Source organism: Carassius carassius, chromosome 47 (assembly GCF_963082965.1).
Source record: "Carassius carassius chromosome 47, fCarCar2.1, whole genome shotgun sequence".
In the NCBI taxonomy this organism is placed as follows: Eukaryota; Metazoa; Chordata; class Actinopteri; order Cypriniformes; family Cyprinidae; genus Carassius; species Carassius carassius.
This window is the reverse complement of record NC_081801.1, coordinates 5641865-5653862: the sequence shown is the minus strand read 5'-3', so window position 1 is coordinate 5653862 and position 11998 is coordinate 5641865.

Here is an 11998-nt window from a genome sequence, read left to right as displayed (position 1 = left end):
AGTTAACCTTAAAAATTAGCCTTGCCAATTAAAAATTACAAATTTATGTTTTCAGATTTTTTTTGTAGTTTGTTATGTAGTTTATTGCCATTATATTGTTGGTTTAATACTTGTAGATATCAAAATAATATTAGTTATAAAGAAAAACCAATTTTGTTAATAAAATTAATTTAGATGCTGGTTGGATTTGCTTGCTTCTGCACCCTTCCTGTAATTTTAAGGATTATTAAAAACAAAAGCAAATAAATTACACTAATAAATAGTATACAGTTTTAGGAGTGTTATCTCCACCGTTGCTAAGATTGGAGTCAGATTCGGTTTGCCAGCCTTAATACATACCACTCCCTGTCTTTGCCACAGTATTTCTAAAAAAAAACACTGCAATAGGTGTCAAACAAGTGTTTGGCCTGTTTGGGTCCAGCCTGCAGGTGTATTATTGTACATGTCTCATTGCTTGTAAGCAGTGACATACTCCAGTCATCAGCCAGTTGCATCAGGGTCATTCTGAGTCACAGTCAGTCTGTGGTTACATCAGTCATACGGTAATCTGCAGGAACATGTTGAACAAGGAACAACAGTTTCTGGTCATGATTGATAGACTGGGTATTTTTACATGTAGGTGTGACAAACCATTGCATTAATCATAATCCAGCAAACAAACCAAGACTTGTCGACAACAGGTCTTTTGAGGAGTTCAATCTGATCTGAACATATTGATCATCTAGACTGGATTGGGCCAAAGTGTCATCTGAGAAGGTCAACAATTTATCCGTAAACCTGCCACATCTGAAAACTTGTTTGGCGGCTTCTGGCTAGTTTCCCCCAGCATGCATACCTGCTGTGCCTTACAGAGTCACACTCTGGGCCGGAGTGATTATGCAGAGTGTTTTGGTGTGGTGCTGTAGTTTTAGGCTGGGTGCAGGTAAGCCACTGTGAATCCTTGAGATTAGGCCTGCTTAAAAAGCCTGCCACACCCTTGATTAAAAACTGGTTTATTTGGTGTTTAAAATTGGCCCTGCAATGCATGCTGGTCCAGAAAGCTACACAAATAAAGTAACGGGATTATAAAATGTCTTTGTAAAAGAACACTCTTAAAGTGATTTTTAGCTGAACAGCATGAGTATTAATTAAGTGGGTGTTAATTAGTTTCTTATCATGCTGATGCATCTGTCTGTGGCATAATGGCTGAGGAGTGGAAACATTCAGGCTCATTGAAGTCACTGCATCTGATTACATTTCCTCTGATTTCCATGGTACTGTTGACAGGGTGTTGTCATGGCTGAATTCTGCACAACATGGGCTGTTTTTTTTATAAAGCCTCATGTCGATCTGGAACGCAATAAAGAACAGATGGGATTAAAGCAATTATTTTGGTCACCTCTGATTAATGAGAGAAACCATGAATTAGTAGAGCTTCCACTCTAACAAGTCAAACCTATGAATTTACACAGACATTAAAAAAATGAAATCTAATAATCTGAAAATGAAAGGTATAGTTCCCTTTCGAGGGAACTTCGAACTGCGTCCTCTAGGGGGTGCTTTGGGGGAACACCTCGTCGTGACCAGTGTCTGAAGCATACATTGAAAAAACACCAACTTGTTGGCTGGCGACAGCCTCCGACGTCACTACCGGCGCGACTATAAATCAGCACCGGGAGAGCACGTCATTATCTTCTTCATCTTCACTGACTGTTTTGTTTGAAGCGTGCATCTGAAAGAACCGGTAAGGGCGATCTTTCTCTGTTTATCATGGCGACAACTAGCAAGCGTTTAGATGATGTGTGCATCCGTGTCGGCATTATTTGACACCCAATGACACATGCAATCTTTGCGTCATTTGTTTGGGTGAAGAGCACGCATGCGATGTCTTTGAGGAGGCAATCTGTGTGCATTGTGAGCTTTTTTTCAATGGAAAGAGCTCCGCTCTCGTTCGTCTCTCTTCTGAAAGAAAAGGGGAAAAAAAGGCAGCCATCTGCTTCCCGCGGTTCAGGATCTGTCCTCGCTGAGGCGTGGAAGAAAATCAGGTGGATCTGTCTGAATGGTTTAAAGAGGGACTCTCCCTTTCGCGCTAGTAAAAAAAAAAAAAAATGAAAGAAGGGCGGCAGACGAGAGAGAGCCTCGGGAGGATGATGTTATATCTTTAACACTTTCTGATACTGAGGTTAGTGCTCTTCTAGGTTTTTACCCAGAAAAAGCAGGAGATATTTGAGGATGGTAAAACAGAGGCTGAGCCTTCTCAATTCTCCTGCCCTGCGTATGTAGAGCTGTTGGAGGTTATTGAACGAAAATTTAAAAACCTTTTGACCATAACCTTCCAGCTCAGATGAGCCTTTTATTTCTGCATGATCTCCATACAGAGATTAAAAAGAATTAAAAGATGCTGTTTTCTTCTCGCATCCATCGGTTTCGCCATGAAAGTAATCTGCCGACATCGAGGTGATGCACGAAAGCGGCTATGAGGGAATGCCCCCTGTAGAGAGCAACATTTTTTATAAATAATTTATAAATAATTTTTATCTGTGAAAATTTTTTCTTTCTGCAGGGGAAACATCCTCTCTTTATCTTCCTCCTTGCCATTTAAGCCCCTTCAGAAAATCATCTCGCTTAAATGGCAAGGCATATGCAGTAGCAGGTCAGGCTGTGGCTTTATTACAGCACAATGCTGGTGCTTCAAGCATATCAGACTGATCTGCTAAGAGACCTGGATAGAGGCAGGGGCCTTTTTCTGATCAAGTAGCTGAGCTGCGCCGCACCACGGATCTCTCTCCGTGCTACCAAGCAGGCCGCCTCTGCCATGGGCAGGACTATGGCGGCCATGGTGGCAGCGGAGAGACATCTGTGGATGAACCTGGCAGACATCAGGAGGAAAGAAAATGCTTTCTTCTCGATGCTCAGGTTTCGCCTTCTGAGCTTTTCGGTATTTCCGTTGAGACGGCGATTTGAGAAGTTCCGGGAGACGAAGGCGCACTCTGCTGCTTTCAGATCCTTCGTTCCACGAAGGTCCAGGTCTGAGCACGAACAAATAGGGGTCCTGGCCTGTCTCGATCTGAGGATCAATGATATACTAATAAACTCTGTGAGTTTCCTTTGCAGAGCTCTGTTTACTAAACACTCGCTAGCACCAGCCATCCGGCTTCATGTTCCAGTATTAGGCGGCTGAGATCACAGGTTTCTGAGGGAGCCTCCTTGATCATCAGGCCTGGCACAGCACTGCAGGGAATTTCATGGATGTCCGGCCAGGTCACCCAGAGGGGTCTCCTGGCCGCTTAGGGGTGCTGTCGCATCTAGCGGGAAGTGGAGGTGGCAGTTACAGAAGTCTTCTTGTATATGCTGCCTCAGGTTATGCTCCTCTCGCCCGAGGTTTGTAAAATTGAGCTTGCCTCTCCCGTGAGATTCAGCGCCTCTGTGATGCTTAGGAACCTTTAAGTACACACGCTAAGCTTTGTGTACTTTCTCAAAACCACATGGTGGTCAGTGTGCACGTGAACACTTTGCACACTTTCTAAAAATCCACAAGTGGTAAGTTTGCACGCAAAACTCTGCAAACTTTCTGAAATCTTGTACGATAAGGGTTAGGCGCTCCCCTTCGTTCCCTTTCTTGAGATGATTAGACCTTGGTTCCTTGGGCTCCATTCAGCCAGTGTGTATTTGTTTATACACCTCAAGCATCGCTTCCCTCAACATGAGGGGCTATTTGGGTGATTCTCGTGGTAACTTAGCAGCGCTCCCCTTTTTCCAAAAAAAAAAAAAAAGGGTTGCCTATGAGCGCGCTACTCTGAGCTCGGAGTTCTCCTCTCATATGAGACTGAGTTCTGTTTTTTCCCCAGAGCGCTCCAGTATTGTTTCCATAGATCGAGTTGATGACTCTCAATCATACTGTTTTGAGATGCAACATTCCATCTATGAGCTGCTCTATCAGAGTGCCACGAGAGCCCCTCCTTAGAACAGTATTTGAAAATCCATGCTATGGTAAGTGTGCACGTGAAGTCTTTGCACACTTTCTGAAATCCACACTGTGGTAAGTTCGCATGCTAGTATTCTGCGTTCTTTCTAATATCCTATATGGTGAGGGCTTCGCGCGGTTGCTTCGTGCCCTTTCTTGAGCTGGTAAAAGCCCCGTTCATCTTGGGCGCCACTCCACCTATGTATCCTCGGATACCTATCTAAACAGGGTGTTGCTACTGTCGAGACAGCTCTTTCAGCAAGCTCAGCGTAAGCTAGCGGTAGCCCCTGTTTGACAGGCAAGACTTGGTAGAAATGCTAGGTTCTTAGCTGTATCCCTTTAAAGGAATCTTTCCTGATTCCAAGCCTTCAGCTCTACCCTGGGCCGAGGCCCTAACAATTAAGTTGGGTTGGTAGCTTAGGCCTTTTGGCCATAAGGGGTACTGTCACAGACAGCCGTCTAACGTCCCCGGGGCAACTCCCATGGAAATGGTAGAGTTGGTACTTAGTGCTCGCCATGATTCTGGCCTGCACTCCCCTCAGCATGGCGGCGTGGGTATACTGTTCCCCAAAGCGCCCCTAGAGGACGCAGTTCGAAGTTCCCTTGAAAGGGAACTGTCTCAGGTTACGTATGTAAGCATAGTTCCCTGAGTAGGGAACGAGACACTGCGTCCTCTAGCTCCCTGCCATGCTTTCGGACGCAAGCTTCAGACGAAGAAGATAATGACGTGCTCTTACCGTGCTGATTTATAGTCGCGCCGGTAGTGACGTCGGAGGCTGTCGCCGGCCAACAAGTTGGTGTTTTTTCAATGTATGCTTCAGACACGGGTCACGACGAGGTGTTCCCCCTAGGGCTGGGACAACGCGTCGAGGTCATCGATGACGTCGACGCAAAAAATACGTCGACGCAAAATATGCGCATCGATTCGTCGACCTGTTTTTATTTCTCTAAAAAACGTTTGCAAAACGTTTACCTTATGTGCGCTGAATATACGCGATGGCCGGATCAACATTCTGTCCAACGTTATATAACCAATCCAGGGGTTTTTCTGCATTGATCTTTTTTTTTGGCGGCTGTCAAAGCCTTATTTGATCGGTGAGTGACAGTGACAGGGCGCGTATGAGAGAGAGCCCCGGCTGCGCGCGCACTCACAGTCTTCAAACTACACGAGCGCTTCTTGCTCTCTCCCTCCCTTGTGCATATTAACCAAAATCATTAGACACGATAGAAAAAGGGCGGAACGCCAAAGTTTCACGTGGAGCATTCAGATTTTTTTTTCTCCATGACTGGCTGCTGGCTCCCACACTGGCACAGCACTGCAGGGAATTTCATGGATGTCCGGCCAGGTCACCCAGAGGGGTCTCCTGGCCGCTTAGGGGTGCTGTCGCATCTAGCGGGAAGTGGAGGTGGCAGTTACAGAAGTCTTCTTGTATATGCTGCCTCAGGTTATGCTCCTCTCGCCCGAGGTTTGTAAAATTGAGCTTGCCTCTGCCGTGAGATTCAGCGCCTCTGTGATGCTTAGGAACCTTTAAGTACACACGCTAAGCTTTGTGTACTTTCTCAAAACCACATGGTGGTCAGTGTGCACGTGAACACTTTGCACACTTTCTAAAAATCCACAAGTGGTAAGTTTGCACGCAAAACTCTGCAAACTTTCTGAAATCTTGTACGATAAGGGTTAGGCGCTCCCCTTCGTTCCCTTTCTTGAGATGATTAGACCTTGGTTCCTTGGGCTCCATTCAGCCAGTGTGTATTTGTTTATACACCTCAAGCATCGCTTCCCTCAACATGAGGGGCTATTTGGGTGATTCTTGTGGTAACTTAGCAGCGCTCCCCTTTTTCCAAAAAAAAAAAAAAGGGTTGCCTATGAGCGCGCTACTCTGAGCTCGGAGTTCTCCTCTCATATGAGACTGAGTTCTGTTTTTTCCCCAGAGCGCTCCAGTATTGTTTCCATAGATCGAGTTGATGACTCTCAATCATACTGTTTTGAGATGCAACATTCCATCTATGAGCTGCTCTATCAGAGTGCCACGAGAGCCCCTCCTTAGAACAGTATTTGAAAATCCATGCTATGGTAAGTGTGCACGTGAAGTCTTTGCACACTTTCTGAAATCCACACTGTGGTAAGTTCGCATGCTAGTATTCTGCGTTCTTTCTAATATCCTATATGGTGAGGGCTTCGCGCGGTTGCTTCGTGCCCTTTCTTGAGTTGGTAAAAGCCCCGTTCATCTTGGGCGCCACTCCACCTATGTATCCTCGGATACCTATCTAAACAGGGTGTTGCTACTGTCGAGACAGCTCTTTCAGCAAGCTCAGCGTAAGCTAGCGGTAGCCCCTGTTTGACAGGCAAGACTTGGTAGAAATGCTAGGTTCTTAGCTGTATCCCTTTAAAGGAATCTTTCCTGATTCCAAGCCTTCAGCTCTACCCTGGGCCGAGGCCCTAACAATTAAGTTGGGTTTGTAGCTTAGGCCTTTTGGCCATAAGGGGTACTGTCACAGACAGCCGTCTAACGTCCCCGGGGCAACTCCCATGGAAATGGTAGAGTTGGTACTTAGTGCTCGCCATGATTCTGGCCTGCACTCCCCTCAGCATGGCGGCGTGGGTATACTGTTCCCCAAAGCGCCCCTAGAGGATGCAGTTCGAAGTTCCCTTGAAAGGGAACTGTCTCAGGTTACGTATGTAAGCATAGTTCCCTGAGTAGGGAACGAGACACTGCGTCCTCTAGCTCCCTGCCATGCTTCGGACGCAAGCTTCAGACGAAGAAGATAATGACGTGCTCTTACCGTGCTGATTTATAGTCGCGCCGGTAGTGACGTCGGAGGCTGTCGCCGGCCAACAAGTTGGTGTTTTTTCAATGTATGCTTCAGACACGGGTCACGACGAGGTGTTCCCCCTAGGGCTGGGACAACGCGTTGAGGTCATCGATGACGTCGACGCAAAAAATACGTCGACGCAAAATATGCGCATCGATTCGTCGACCTGTTTTTATTTCTCTAAAAAACGTTTGCAAAACGTTTACCTTATGTGCGCTGAATATACGCGATGGCCGGATCAACATTCTGTCCAACGTTATATAACCAATCCAGGGGTTTTTCTGCATTGATCTTTTTTTTTGGTGGCTGTCAAAGGCTTATTTGATCGGTGAGTGACAGTGACAGGGCGCGTATGAGAGAGAGCCCCGGCTGCGCGCGCACTCACAGTCTTCAAACAACACGAGCGCTTCTTGCTCTCTCCCTCCCTTGTGCATATTAATCAAAATCATTAAACACGATAGAAAAAGGGCGAAACGCCAAAGTTTCACGCGCGCTCGCGCACTCACAGTCTTCAAACTACACGAGCGCTTCTTGCTCTCTCCCTCCCTTGTGCATATTAACCAAAATCATTAGACACGATAGAAAAAGGGCGGAACGCCAAAGTTTCACGTGGAGCATTCGGATTTTTTTTTTCTCCATGACTGGCTGCTGGCTCCCACTGTTAATTATTATTATTTTTTTTTGTAAAAGCACTCTCTGTATTAGCTTAAAGCCCTCAAGTTTACATTTACATACTGTATTCTTTCAATTGCTCTAAACAAGTATTTTGGGTGAACTTTTTTATTGAATGCTAGACATCAAGTTGTAGTTATTTTCATCTGAAAGAAGAACTTTTTTCAGTAAGCTAGGCCCTATGTGTTCAGTAATCTTGTTTCAGTAAGCTATGTGGTTTCAAGGTTTTCAAGGTTTCAAGGTTTTTTTGAATGCTATCTCTATACAAGTGCAAAGTAATGCATTCTTAGTCAGTCTTTTATTTTGTAATTTTAAGAGCAATAAACATATATTGCAATGTTAAGGAATTTATGTTTTTTTCATTCAGATATGTAAATCAACATGTATAAATTGTTAGTAGTCAATTAATGGGGAGATAATCGAAATCAAATCGGTCTGGAAAATTAATCGTTAGATTAATCGATGCATCGAAAAAATAATCGCTAGATTAATCGGTTAAAAAATAATCGTTTATCCCAGCCCTAGTTCCCCCAAAGCGCCCTCTAGAGGACGCAGTGTCTCGTTCCCTACTCAGGGAACTATGGTTACATATGTAACCTGAGACAGTTGACCCAAAAATGAAAATTCTATCATCATTTACTTACCCTCATGTCGTTCCAAACCTTGCTTTCTTATTTTGAACACAAAAGAAGATATTTAGAAGAATGCTGGTAAACAAACAGTTGGTGATTGCCATTGACTTTCATAGTAGGAAAAATAAATACTAATATAAATACTACTACCACCAATTGTTTGATTACCAGCGATCATCAAACTATCTTCTCAACATAAGAAAGCAGCTCATAAAGGTTTGGAACGACACGAGGGTGAGTAGGCTAAATTATGACAGTTTTTCACTTTTGGGTGAACTATCCCTTTAAGTTTTAGAAGACATGTTAACAGTATTAAATTGCATATCATATTATACATATATTATATTAAAATTTGCATTGTAAAAAAATCTTTGAAATTTACTTAATAACTGCCAGCTGTAGTCAGAAATGTAGTTAGAAAACCTAAAAACCTATAGAATATTATAAAAAATGTAAATTCTTATTTAAATTATCTCTCTCTCATTATTATATATGGAATTATATACATAACAAAAAAGTGTGAAACAACCGAAAACATGTCATATTCTAGGTTCTTCAAAGTAGCCAGCTTTTGCTTTGATTACTGCTTTGCACATTCTTGGCGTTCTCTTGATGAGCTTCAAGAGGTAGTCACCTGAAATGGTCTTCCAACAGTCTTGAAGGAGTTCCCCGAGAGATGCTTAGCACTTGTTGGCCCTGGTCTGCGGTCCAGCTCACCCCTAAACCATCTCGATTGGGTTCAGGTCCGGTGACTGTGGAGGCCAGGTCATCTGGCGCAGCACCCCATCACTCTCCTTCTTGGTCAAATAGCCCTTGATGCCTTCAGTGTGACTCTACAATTTTCATAGTCATGAAAATAAAGAAAACTCTTTGAATTAGAAGGTGTGTCCAAACTTTTGGTCTGTACTGTATATGTTTACTGTAAAAAACCTAGGAATTTCTGTTAAAAAAATTACATTTAAAAAAAACATATTTCATTAACTTATATAATGCACAAAATCTGTGCTAAAAAAAAGACACTATAAGATTAAAAAACTGTAAATGTAACAGTATTACTCTGTAAAATTACATTAAATGCCCCATCAGGTTTATTACACGTTTTCACAATAGATTCACAATATTGTTAACCAATTAATACATATATATACATGTGTGAGTGTGAATGTGTGTGTGTGTGTGTGTGTGTGTGTGGAGAGGGTAATCTTTTTTTGTGGTATAGACTAGTTTAACTTTTTTTTTTTTTTTTTTAGTATTTTCATGCATGTAGGATTCCTTAATGAAACATAATGCTCTGTAAGAACAAACTCTGAGCAATATATTTTCCTCAAGGAGCTTGCTTATGTTTATCAACAGATATTTAACATTGTTCAATGGGTGTGAGTGTGTGTGTATGTGCAGTCACCTCTACACTTTCTGCTTACTTTAGCTGCCTGGCATTAGATTACAGAGCTAGACTGTGTATCTTTTGACCTTAGTACTCCATGTGGGACCAAGACACATGTCTGCGTCCGCAAGCAGAGACTGAAAAATGAAAAACAAATACACCTGGTTAAAAAAAAAAGAATAAAAAAGAAAGGACTGTAGGGAAAAAAAATCACAAAGAGTAAATTAATTTTCCATGGTAAATATAAACAAACCAAAGCTTTTATATGATGAGATTGTGTTTTATATTAAAATGTATGTTGTGTTAACATGACACTAGTTAAATAATTTCATGACTTTCACTAGGGTTGTGCATAACTAAAGTATAGTGTTTGCTAGATTTAAATAGAGCAAACTCCACCAACTTGCTCAAACATGGATCCTCTGCGGTGAATGGGTGCCGTCAAAATGAGAGTCCAAACAACTGATAAAAACATCATAGTAATCCACATGACTCCAGTCCATTAATTAACACCTTCCAAAGAGAAAAGCTTTGTGTTTGTAACAAACAAATCTATGATTAAAACTTCAAACCATCAAGTCTACCCAAAATAGGATTCCATAATCCATAATAATGGCTACTCCAGTGAAAAAAGTGGATTGCAAATGGGAAGCATTTTCCCCACTCTTAAAAAATGTAATGAGCACGTTTATTTTTCTATCATAGCAATGCATATTTATAATTTTTTCATTTTGCTATGTGAACCTGTTTTTGAGTCAATAGTAAAGAGCCACATCTTTGATGGTTGAAAGTCTGTCAGTGATGCCTCAAACCAACATGCAACCATACAAATGCGCTCCTTACACTTATTCACTGCTCTGTCAACACACTCAGAGTGCTGCAAGTGCCATGCGAGGACACACTGAGTACTCTATGTCAGAACAGTCTGTCTCTCAGGAAGTACATGATGAGTTAAGTATACAGGTGACACTGTTGTCCCGCTGTCAGTTCCTCTCCGTCATTTCTGGAATATTAAAAGTCTTGAAACGGCAAGGCCTGTTAATGTTTGACCATCATCTGGAAATACAAGTGGCACCAGCTGTATTGGTCCTTATCACATGGAAACATTGATGTATGAGCCATATCTCCCAACAGACACTGATGGTGTGGCCAGTCTCGTGTTTCCAAATGCAGCCAGGCCTCTTTTCTACTCTAGTAGGAATAGAAGATATTTATGAATGACTTTTGCTTCAGTTACTTCAAAATAACTAATTTTATCAAATTAAGTTTAAGATTATTTGATGCAACAAAGAGCAGAAATTAGGAAAACATAACATCCCAAATAATAAACAAATAAATAAATAAAAATAATATCCAAATGGTGTAATGGTGTTTCTATACTACTTTTAATAAATAAATAGATAAAAAAAAATACCAGCCCAAAAGACAGTAATTTAATATTATGGTCTCAATTCTATAAAACCTATAAAACACAATAAAATAATAAAATAATAAAAATTAAATTAAATTAAATATAAAAAAAAAGTGATGTGATAGCTGATGATAGCTTTCATAATTTACTGATTTCAAGCAAATGGGTTATTGCATGTCCTTCAACAAAAATATATTGGTGAGTTTACAGCTTATTGAGGTAATGTTTGGACATGCATGATGAATAGCTGTTACACAAAGCTCTCACAAGCCAGAAATATTTGCATTATTGGTGAAGTAAACACGAAATTAGGTTCACTTTGTATTCAATATAGTTTCAATATATGCAAAAACTTATTTGCTTGTAATGTTACCGTTTAGTTTATTAAGAAAAAAGACATTAAACTATGCATTTTGTAAACAACTTTAGACAGAGGCGTAAATTGGTATAAACACTGAGCACACTGAAAAATGACAGGTTGTGTGTCATTTAAAACTGTATTTAAATATACTGTACAATTCATAGTTAATAAACACTAATACTTCTCTAAAAATAAATCATAACGTATGTGCTGAACCATGACAAACATTTATTAAGTCATTTATTTTTACAAACTGATATGTCCAACAATTTCAGATTCTATATTTAAAAAAATACAAACATAACTGTGGTTTCCAATTTACGTTTTGAACTCAGACTTAGTTTACTCAACATAGTTAACTTAACCTATAAATAGAATAGAGCAGGAACATTCAAGTGCACACACACAGCAGTGAACACACACACTGTGAACACACACCCGGAGCAGTGGGCAGCCATTTATGCTGCGGCGCCCGGGGAGCAGTTGGGGGTTCGGTGCCTTGCTCAAGGGCACCTAAGTCGTGGTATTGCCTGCCCGAGATTCGAACCCACAACCCTAGGGTTAGGAGTCAAACTCTCTAACCACTAGGCCACGACCCAAAAGGCATCATTCATATCTGTAGCAAAAATAGTGATCCTATAGCAAGCAAATAAAAAGAGAGCAGCATCAAGCATTTTGCTGACAAAGTTGTTCTTGAGTTTTTGCAAAAAGTCCACAGGTTATTGAGATGTATGTCTGTCTGCATGAGAGAAACACTCATTTTAAGGCCATAAACCCCCTG